The sequence below is a fragment of the Zea mays genome, chromosome 5 (assembly GCF_902167145.1).
Source record: "Zea mays cultivar B73 chromosome 5, Zm-B73-REFERENCE-NAM-5.0, whole genome shotgun sequence".
NCBI classification, from domain to species: Eukaryota; Viridiplantae; Streptophyta; class Magnoliopsida; order Poales; family Poaceae; genus Zea; species Zea mays.
The window spans coordinates 53,031,333-53,042,630 of NC_050100.1; the positions used below are offsets into that span (position 1 = coordinate 53,031,333).

Consider the following 11,298-nt stretch of genomic DNA (forward strand, 5'->3'; position numbering starts at 1 on the left):
TCCCCCTAAATGAGTGTTCTCTTTAGAAAGAATTTTCTCCTCCTTTAGAGACAAAGAAATACTCCCCCTGATAGAGATCTTCTACTTAGGAAAAAGCATGTGAAAAATAGAGGTGCAAGACATGATTTGATTAGACTAACTTCCCTTATGCATAGGTAACGAAATATGATTTAACAACATATGCATGTACAACAACCTAGGAAGTATAAGATATAAAATATAGTCTAACCAAATGTAGGAGAAGACATGTAAATGATGCCAAATGTAGTCTCAAAGATACCAATTGAAAGTCAATTGTGGACCAATTGACCAATGACAGGCTTGAGAGACATAAGAGTTCTTGTAGATTTGCAGTGGAAGCTTGTTGTCTTTCTCCAGGGACTTCATTTTCCTTTCAATGAGACTACTACATGAATAAACACGAAAACATGTATTAGTCTCAAAGACTTAGATTATAGAGTAACCTCCCCCTGAAAATGTGTATACAAGTTTTGAATACTTGTAGGAGACATGCAGTTTGATTTGATATCAAGAGGGGCAAATTATCCATAATCCGAGCTTTGGCACATATAAGTTAAATGGTACCAATTGAAGCATAATTGAAGTGTTATACCACTTGTAGTATTTCAAAATATCAATTGATGTATCATTTTCTTAGGAATATTAAATAAATTATGTGATGTGCTTAAATAAACATTTTAAACCATGTAGGTTTGCTCAAAAATACGAATTGAAAGTGAGCAATCCTACCATATGATTGACCTAGTACGCATGCATTTAAACAAAAGTAAATACAAATTGTAGCACTAGGTATTAAAGGTAAAACTAGATACATGAGAATAGATACGCATATCTAAAAACAAGAAATACAATAAATCTAGTTACCTTAGTCATGGGTGGGGGAATTTGGGTCCAAAGTATTCACTAACCCACTTGGCAATAGACTTGATCCAATATGATGCATCCCATGCTATACATCCAAATTTTGCCAAGTCTCCAAATTCCCCGTGGTCCTTCGGACATCTCACTTCTCTCTTGGGATCCAAACCTTCTTGGTGCTTTTCATGGTTGAAATGATTTCCTTTGGCACCTAGATGCGTTTGGCCCCCTTTCCTTGTTGGTTTGCTTGTTAGCCTTGATTGCTATCATCTTTCTATTCTTTTTCTTCTTGATTAAGTATGGTGTAGCAGCCTTTTTGTCCACCTTGTTGATGTAGGTGTTGGAGATTTTGCTTGTTGGCTTTTGCTTGAGCTTTTGCTTATCCCCGGTCTTCACCTTGCATTGGAAAGACTTGTTGCCTTCTTTGTGACATAGCCTACAAATCACCTTTTTGCCCTCCACATGCTTGTTCACTCCCGTAGTGGTGTTATCCTGTAGAGGTTGGATTTGTTTGACTTTGCCTTTCTTATCATACAAAGCCTTGCCAAGGCGAGCCACCTCTTGCTTTAATTGCTCATTCTCCATTGCAATCTCGTCTGAACATGTTCTATGACAACATTCTTAACAAGAACTTGATTGCAGGGGTTAGAATTATCAACTAAATCAAAGCAGGAAGTAGAATCATCTTTCTTAATAATTTTAGGTATTTCAACCAAAGATACTTCTAGGGTGCTACCAATGTTTTCTAGCTTAGTAGTTAGCTCATCATTGTGTATGCTAAGAATTTCCATTTTCCCTAGCAGATTTTCAAGGGCTTCTTGGGAGCTAGCAAACTTAGCCTTAAGTTTTTATTCTTTTTATTAAGACCATCATCGGTAGTAGTGGATGGAGCACTAGATTCTAATTGCTCAATTTTAGTTGATAGCTTACAATTCAAATTTGTAAATGTTTCAAATTTTTTTAGCAAACCTTTATAATCATTTTGAGAGCTAATCAATTTATTTTTCAAAGTTTTAAGTTGAGCCTTTTGTTTAGTACAAACATCGTGGAAAAATTTAACGGCTTCCGCAAGCTCATCTATGGAGGGCTTTCCCTCACCTTCATCATCACTACTGCTATCATCACTAGAGGATGGAATACTCATTTTATCTTTTGCCATAAGGCACTTGCGTGATGACCGTGATGAGCGTGATGAGGATCGGTGGTTGCGCGTCCTTAGAGGTTCATCTTCGCTTGAAGGTCATCCCAAGTTTTGACACTTGTAAGCGCCTAGCCTTTGCTCCTCCCCTTTTTGGGTTCGGCCATAGTTGGACAGCTGTCCCTGAAGTGGCCCTTCTCCCCGCATGCGAAGCATCCTCTTTTTCTTTGCTTTTCCTATCAATGCTAAAGAGAAGATCCTCGACCCGCAGGGGCACACCCATTAGATTAATCTTGCTGATCATCCCCGTTACCTTTCCGTCACGTCAGATTGTTTCTTCGTCCTCAGAGTATGATGTTGATGGTTGATTATCTTCATTATCATCAATTTCTTCTTCTTCCTCTTCTTCACTTGAGGAACTTGGAGTGGGAGCCTTCTTTTTACCCTTCATTTCATCACATGCAAAAGTATATGACCTTGAAGAAGTTGGCTCCTCTCCCCGACACATTTTTCACGACATCTCAAAGGCCACGATTTTCCCAATCACAATGGTTGGGGTCATTGTACTCAAGTCCTACATGTTGTGAAGGATAGTGACGATGCTCCCATATCTTTGTTGTGGTAGTAGGGAGATAATCTTCCTCATAATGTCTGCATCACCTAGCTTATTGATGTCAATAGAATTGAGCTCATTGATGATTAGATTCAAATGAGAATACATATCTCTAACAAGCTCATTATCTTTCATAGCAAAAGAATTATACTCATTTAAGACTAGGCAATGTTTTTGGTCATGCACATTTGATGTGCTGTCATGAAGCTCATGCAATTTTAGCCAAATCTCATTAGCAGTTTTCAATGTAAAAACTTGATTAAAAATATTCATGCTAAGAGATTTATACAAGCAATTTTTGGCTCTAACATTTAAATGAATTTATTTTTCCTCACTCGTGGTGGGTTTCTCGGGATTCTTGGGTGGTTTCATCCTGTCACGAGTGACTCTCCAAACACCTAGATCAACGATCTCTAGATAACAAGCCATTCTAGCACTATAATATGGGAAGTTAGTGCCGTCAAAGTGTGGTGGCCTATGGGTATCCATCCCCCTTTCTCTAAAAAGTGTCGACTCTTTTAGCGGTGAAGCTAAAGCGTATCAAATGAGCCAAAGCAGACTTTGATACCAATTGAAGGAAACAGGTGACGCCTAAGATGGGGGGAGAATTAGAACATCTAAAACTTTCTCTAAACTAGGCCACAAATGAATCACTAGAGCAAAACATATGTAAATAATCAAACTAGAATGTGTAAACTAGGTTTTGTCTAAGTGTTGCTATCTCTACCGCAATGTCTAAGTTTCAATCCTAAACAATATAAGTATAAATACAAGATTGAAACTTAAATGCTTAATATAAATGTGGAAGCTAAAGAGCAAGGTAGAGATGCAAACTCTCGTGGATGACGCCGGTATTTTTACCGAGGTATCCGGAACCATGCAAGGTTCCGACTAATCCTCGTTGGTGCCCCTACGCAAAGGGAAGCCCACGCGAGGGCCAAGCACCTTGGTCGAGTAACTCTGTAGAGAGTAGTGGGCCTTCTCCACGCGCAAGTGGTGATCCGCTTCCGGCTCCTCTCGGATGTGCCCCTTCATCTCCATTAATGGTCTTCCGGCCAAAACGCCGCAGGCCTCGTTCCCTTCGGTACACGGTGGCGGCCATGACACAAACTCGGTTGTCACGGTCTCGCAAGTCTCTCGCCCCACTCGGTGTAATTACATTGGCTCGCGCAAGAGCTGAGGGGTTGTGTGGTTTTTATAAACTCACTCAACTAACTAGGATTCACCTAGAGCAAGCGCTAAAGCAGTCTAACTAACCTAAGGACTTCGCAAAGCACCTATGCTAATTATCGAGTGATTCTATTAAGCACTTGGGTGTATGAGCACTTGGAAATGTCTATGCTATACATTGGTATGTTTCTTGGGCTCCCACACCTTGAAATGGCCGGTTGGGGTGGTATTTATAGGTCCCAACACAATTCTAGCCGTTGGAGAAAAGTTGCTGCTCTCTGCGGCACACCGGACAGTCCAGTGGGGTCACCGGACAGTCCAGTGCCCCTATCCGGTGCACCTAGCCGTTGGATCTGACAACACTGGTGACCATTGGTGTTACTGGCTTTTACAACAGACAATCCGAACATCACACCGGACAGTCCGGTGGCTTCTGTCCACTAGTGCCACCTAGAACTAGCTGTTGGGCTACTGTTGCCTAGTGCATCGGACAGACTGGTGTTCTAGACAGAACACTCTGCCTATGGCAACACTTGTCTTCATTTCTTGGACTTTGCTTGATACTTATTGATCTTCACTTGTGATCTTCATAATGTCTTATTTTGAGGTGTTGCTTTCCTCAATGCTTTAGTCTAAGTAACTTTAGCATCCTATGAACTACAAATATAAACACTTGCAAACACATTAGTCCACATGCTGTGTTGATCATTAAACACTAAAACCTATTGAGCCAAATGGCCCGGGGTCCATTTTTCTTACAGTCTTCTCACCGGCAGTTCGTCTCCGCTGGTCCCCTCCATTGCCATCACTGACCCCCCCCCCCCCCCCCCCCCCCCCCCCCACTGTCGCGGCCACTGATCCCCTCCGCCGCCATTGGACTTCGCCGCAACTGCTGGATCCCTACAACGATGCTAGTCCCCTGCGCTATCACCGTAAGCTACCGGTACATAAGGTGCGAACAGATCAACTGTGTAGCTATATTAGATTGCGTGTATAGCTGTATCAGATTGCCGCTCTAGCTCAGTGAGGGGTTCACCCAGAGGATGTTGGTGTCGAGCACGACAAGCATCTTGTCGATGCGGTCCTCGATCTCCTCGGTGGAGGGGATCCTAAGAGAGTGGATAGCGTAGAGTCCAGGGCTAATGCCAGCTCCGTAATTTACACCCTCGCGTCCTATTTTGTCTCCATATTTTAGTTCTGTATTTCAGCTCCGTATCTTCTCATCAGACTGGGAGTTCTGGATGGTGATCACATCGGCGTCCATGTCAATGGAGTGGATGATGTCGTTGAAGTTGGAGTAGCACATATGTGTGTGGATCTATCCAACAAAAGGAGCAATCAGTAGAGGTTAATGGACCTATTTGCGATTGACCCGAAACACTAATTGTTTCACATCTTGCAGTCCTATTTTTTGTCCTTCGATGCTCAATTTCTATTTCTTTTTGTTGAATGTGAAATTTGTGTTTTATCATAGTAATTCCAACTATTCCAAAGATACATTAATACACATCCCTTCGAGGAATATAATGGGTACATAGAGATGACGATATCTCAAAATTCTAGGTATCTCATGTCCTATTGCATGTGTGAGCTCTACACTTAAACTAAATGTTCAATTTGGCTTGTTTCACTATGGAAAAGGGCAAACAATTGGGATTTCTTTTACTTGTTTCTATATACTTGTTCATTATTAACTGTTTTGTCTCTAATTGCAGCCATGTTTTTTTATTCCAACGAGGCTGAGTACCACACAACCCCTATCCGGTCGCCCTCTAATCGTGGTAACAAGGGTCTCTTCTCAGATGAAATGACGCTAAGTCATAGGGAGCGATTTATCGCTTCTCCACGATCTGGTAGAATGGACAGGTTGGACCTCAACTCCAGCGACGTGGAGTTCTAGAACATTACATCATTTCAAGACCTTCGTCAGTCCCAGTTCATTGCTAACTACCATGCTACTCCAGTTCATGATGGTCACAGGGGTCGTAGTCATTCTTGATCAGCTGGTATTGGTCGTGGTGTTACAGGCAGAGGCCTCAGAGTTCCACGAACGACCAGCGAGGGTCCTAGAAGTGGTTGTGCAGCATGGAGCACCTCCTCTCATGGACGTGGTATACCTCGACCTATTGGTGCTTCCTCCTCAAGTGGTCATGGTGCCACCGGTGGTCGTGGTACCAATATTTCAGCTCCAAATGCCTCTCACAGTCAAGAGGACAATGACGATTCATTTGCACATGTGACTCCTTTTTTGACCTGATCATTCCAATGTTGTACCATTCTTGATTAAATCACAAAGAGCTGATTGTTTGCTAGAATCATATAATCTATAATACAGTAGGCAAATGAATATGGTCTCATTTTGTGGTTCTGTGAAGCTTATTCATCAACTATATCCCCTTCAGTAGAAACGTATAATACTTCCATAATTGGTTTTCTTTGAAATATGTACATAATCTATAATGTGTGTGAACTATTTGCTTGTCTCCTAAAAATGAAAAACGATTGGTGGTTGTTTGCACTATGTATTTTTTTGGACATTCATGTTTGCTCTATCTTTTCATATGGTAGACGGGTGAGACATTTGACAAGGCAAATTGGACGGATCCATACAACAATACTACATTATGTGACCTTTGTGTTGAGCAAATAAAGGCGGGTAATAGGGTTAATGGCTTCATGACTACCAGAGGCTACCATGTCATAACTGAGAAGTATTATCTAAGAACTGGTTTAAGACATTCTAAAACTCATTTGAAAATAGATGGGATCAATTGAAGGGTCTCTATAGCTTTTGGTTGTGGCTCAACAAACAGACGGGTCTTGGCTGGGCAAATGGTACTGTTGTTGCTGATGAAGCTTTTTGGAGGGAAAACACAAAGGTACTCATGAATCTTGCCTTCTATTTGTGCTTTTTGTGACTGAAAGTCGCCTAGAGGGGGGGGTGAATAGGGCGAAACTGAAATTCTCAAAAATAAACACAACTACGAGACGGGTTAGCGTTAGAAATAAACAAGAGTCCGAGAGAGAGGGCAAACAAATCGTGAGCAAATGCGAAGTGAGACACGATGATTTGTTTTACCGAGGTTCGGTTCTCACAAACCTACTCCCCGTTGAGGAGGCCACAAAGGTCGGGTCTCTTTCAACCCTTACCCTCTCTCAAACGGTCCCTCGGACCGAGTGAGCTTTCTCTTCTCAATCACTTGGAACACAAAGTTCCTACAAGGACCACCACAAGATTGGTGTCTCTTGCCTCAATTACAAGTTAGTTTGATCGCAAGAAAGAATCAAGAAGGAAGAAAGCAATCCAAGCGCAAGAGCTCGAAAGAACACAAGCAAATCTCTCTCACTAATCACTAGGGCGTTGTGTGGAGTTTGGAGAGGATTTGATCTCTTTGGTGTGTCTAGAATTGAATGCTAGAGCTCTTGTAAGTGGTTGGAAGTATGAAAACTTGGATGACTTGAATGTGGGGTGGTTGGGGGTATTTATAGCCCCAACCACCAAACTAGCCGTTTGGTGCAGGCTGGTTGTCGTATGGTGCACCGGACAGTCCGGTGCACACCGGACAGTCCGGTGCGCCAGCCACGTCACCAAAGCCGTTGGGTTCCGACCGTTGGAGCTCTGACTTCTGGGCCCGCTTGGATGTCCGGTGGCGCACCGGACATGTACTGTAGGGTGTCCGGTGCGCCAGCTTGGGCGTGCCTGACCTCTGCGCGCGCTGGCGCGTATTTAATGCGTCGTAGGTAGCCGTTGGCGCCAGAAGTAGTCGTTGCCCTGCTGTTACACCGGACAGTCCGGTGTACACCGGACAGTCCGGTGAATTATAGCGGAGCAGCTGAAGTGAATTCCCGAGGCTGGCGAGTTCCTGAGGCCGCTCTTCCTTGGAGCACCGGACATGTCCGGTGTACACCGGACAGTCCGGTGAATTATAGCGGAGTCGCCTCTGGAATTTCCCGAAGGTGACGAGTTTGGAGTTGGAGTCCTCTGGTGCACCGGACATGTCCGGTGGCACACCGGACAGTCCGGTGCGCCAGACCAGAGGTGCCTTCAGTTGTCCCTTGCTCCTTTGTTTGAACCCAATACTTGGTCTTTTTATTGGCTAAGTGTGAACCTTTGGCACCTGTATAACTTATACACTAGAGCAAACTAGTTAGTCCAATATTTGTGTTGGGCAATTCAACCACCAAAATTAATTAGGGACTAGGTGTAAGCCTAATTCCCTTTCAATCTCCCCCTTTTTGGTGATTGATGCCAACACAAACCAAAGCAAATATAAAAGTGCATAAATGAACTAGTTTGCATAATGTAAGTGCAAAGGTTGCTTGGAATTGAGCCAATAAAAGTTACTTACTAGATGTGCATGGATTGTTTCTTTATTTTTAACATTTTGGACCATGCTTGCACCACAAGTTTTGTTTTTGCAAACTCTTTTGTAAATTCTTTTCAAAGACCTTTTGCAAGATAGTCAAAGGTAAATGAATAAGATTTGAGAAGCATTTTCAAGATTTGAAATTCTCTCCCCTTGTTCCAAATGCTTTTCCTTTGACTAAACAAAACTCCCCCTCAAATAAATTCTCCTCTTAGTGTTCAAGAGGGTTTTAAGATATCAAGTTTTGAAAATACTACTTGCTCCCCCTTTAGAACACAAAGAGATACCAATTTTAAATTTTCAATTGAAAACCATTAATTTTAAAATTAGGGTGGTGGTGTGGTCCTTTTGCTTTGGGCTCATACTTTCTCCCCCTTTGGCATGAATCGCCAAAAACGGATACTTTGAGTGAGATATAAGCCCTTTTCTAATTATTTTCTCCCTTTTGGCAAATAAAACATATGAGTGAAGATTATACCAAAGATGGAGAGTGATGCGGAGCGACGGCGAAGGATGAGTAGTAGAGTGGAGTGGAAGCCTTTGTCTTCGCCGAAGACTCCAATTCCCTTTCAATATACCTATGACTTGGTTTGAAATACACTTGAAAACACATTAGTCATAGCATATAAAAGAGACATGATCAAAGGTATACTTATGAGCTATGTGTGCAAGTTTAGCAAAAGAAATTCCTAGAATCAAGAATATTGAGCTCATGCCTAAGTTTGGTAAAAGATTGTTCATCAAGTGGCTTGGTAAAGATATCGGCTAATTGATCTTTAGTGTTAATGTATGAAATCTCGATATCCCCCTTTTGTTGGTGATACCGAAGAAAATGATACCGAATGGCTATGTGTTTAGTGCGGCTATGCTCAACGGGATTATCCGCCATGCGGATTGCACTCTCATTATCACATAGAAGAGGAACTTTGGTTAATTTGTAACCATAGCCCCGCAGGGTTTGCCTCATCCAAAGCAATTGCGCGCAACAATGGCCTGCGGCAATATACTCGGCTTCGGCGGTAGAAAGAGTGACCGAATTTTGCTTCTTTGAAGCCTAAGACACCAAGGATCTTCCCAAGAACTGGCAAGTCCCCGATGTGCTCTTCCTATTAATCTTACACCCTGCCCAATCGGCATCCGAATAACCAATCAAATCAAATGTGGATCCCCGAGGGTACCAAAGCCCAAACTTAGGAGTATAAGCCAAATATCTCAAGATTCGTTTTACGGCCGTAAGGTGGGATTCCTTAGGGTCGGATTGGAATCTTGCACACATGCATACGGAAAGCATAATGTCCGGTCGAGATGCACATAAATAGAGTAATGAACCAATCATCGACTGGTATACCTTTTGATCCACGGACTTACCTCCCGTGTCGAGGTCGAGATGCCCATTTGTTCCCATGGGTGTCTTGATGGGCTTGGCATCCTTCATTCCAAACTTGGTTAGAATGTCTTGAGTGTACTTTGTTTGGCAAATGAAGGTGCCCTCTTGGAGTTGCTTGACTTGGAATCCTAGAAAATACTTCAACTCCCCCATCATAGACATCTCGAATTTCTTTGTCATGATCCTACTAAATTCTTCACATGTAGATTCGTTAGTAGACCCAAATATAATATCATCAACATAAATTTGGCATACGAACAAATCATTGTCAAGAGTTTTAGTGAACAAAGTAGGATCGGCCTTGCCGACTTTGAAGCCATTAGCAATAAGGAAATCTCTAAGGCATTCATACCATGCTCTTGGGGCTTGCTTGAGCCCATAAAGCGCCTTAGAGAGCCTATAGACATGGTTAGGGTACTCACTATCTTCAAAGCCGGGAGGTTGCTCAACATAGACCTCTTCCTTGATTGGTCCATTGAGGAAGGCACTCTTCACGTCCATTTGATAAAGCTTGAAGCCATGGTAAGTAGCATAGGCTAATAATATGCTAATTGACTCACGGGTGCATAGGTTTCACCAAAATCCAAACCTTCGACTTGTGAATACCCCTTGGCCATGAGTCGAGCTTTGTTCCTTGTCACCACACCATGCTCGTCTTGCTTGTTGCGAAAGACCCACTTGGTTCCTACAACATTTTGGTTAGGACGTGGAACTAAATGCCATACCTCGTTTCTCGTGAAGTTGTTGAGCTCCTCTTGCATCGCCATCACCCAATCCGAATCTTGAAGTGCTTCCTCTACCCTGTGTGGCTCAATAGAGGAAACAAAAGAGTAATGCTCACAAAAATGTGCAACACGAGATCGAGTGGTTACCCCCTTATGAATGTCGCCAAGGATGGTGTCGACGGGGTGATCTCGTTGTATTGCTTGGTGGACTCTTGGGTGTGGCGGCCTTGGTTGTTCATCCTCCTTGTCTTGATCATTTGCATCTCCCCCTTGATCGTTGCCGTCATCTTGAGGGGGCTCATCTCTTTGATCTTCTCCTTCATCAACTTGAGCCTCGTCCTCATTTTGGGTTGGCGGAGATGCTTGCGTGGAGGAGGATGGTTGATCTTGTGCATGTGGAGGCTCTTCGGATTCCTTAGGACACACATCCCCAATGGACATGTTCCTTAGCGCTATGCATGGAGCCTGTTCTTCACCTATCTCATCAAGATCAACTTGCTCTACTTGAGAGCCGTTAGTCTCATCAAACACAACGTCACAAGAAACTTCAACAAGTTCTGAGGACTTGTTAAAGACTCTATATGCCCTTGTGTTTGAGTCATATCCTAGTAAAAAGCCTTCTACAGTTTTAGGAGCAAATTTAGATTTTCTACCTCTTTTAACAAGAATAAAGCATTTGCTACCAAAAACTCTAAAATATGAAATATTGGGCTTTTTACCGGTTAGGAGTTCATAGGATGTCTTCTTGAGGATTCGATGTAGATATAACCGGTTGATGGCGTAGCAAGCGGTGTTGACCGCCTCGGCCCAAAACCGATTCAGTGTCTTGTACTCATCAAGCATGGTTCTTGCCATGTCCAATAGAGTTCGATTCTTCCTCTCCACTACACCATTTTGTTGTGGGGTGTAGGGAGAAGAGAACTCATGCTTGATGCCCTCCTCCTCAAGGAAGCCTTCTATTTGTGAGTTCTTGAACTCCGTCCAGTTGTCGCTTCTAATTTTCTTGATCCTTAAGCCGA

General features: G+C 42.9%; 1 long non-coding RNA gene across 1 annotated transcript; it reads left to right on the forward strand.

Moving 5' to 3' along the window:
* Positions 1-4,580: 4,580 nt before the first annotated feature.
* Positions 4,581-6,157, forward strand: LOC109939478 (uncharacterized). The gene is made up of 2 exons (XR_002261941.2): positions 4,581-4,752; positions 5,516-6,157. It is a non-coding gene; the product is annotated as an uncharacterized lncRNA (long non-coding RNA).
* Positions 6,158-11,298: the final 5,141 nt, after the last annotated feature.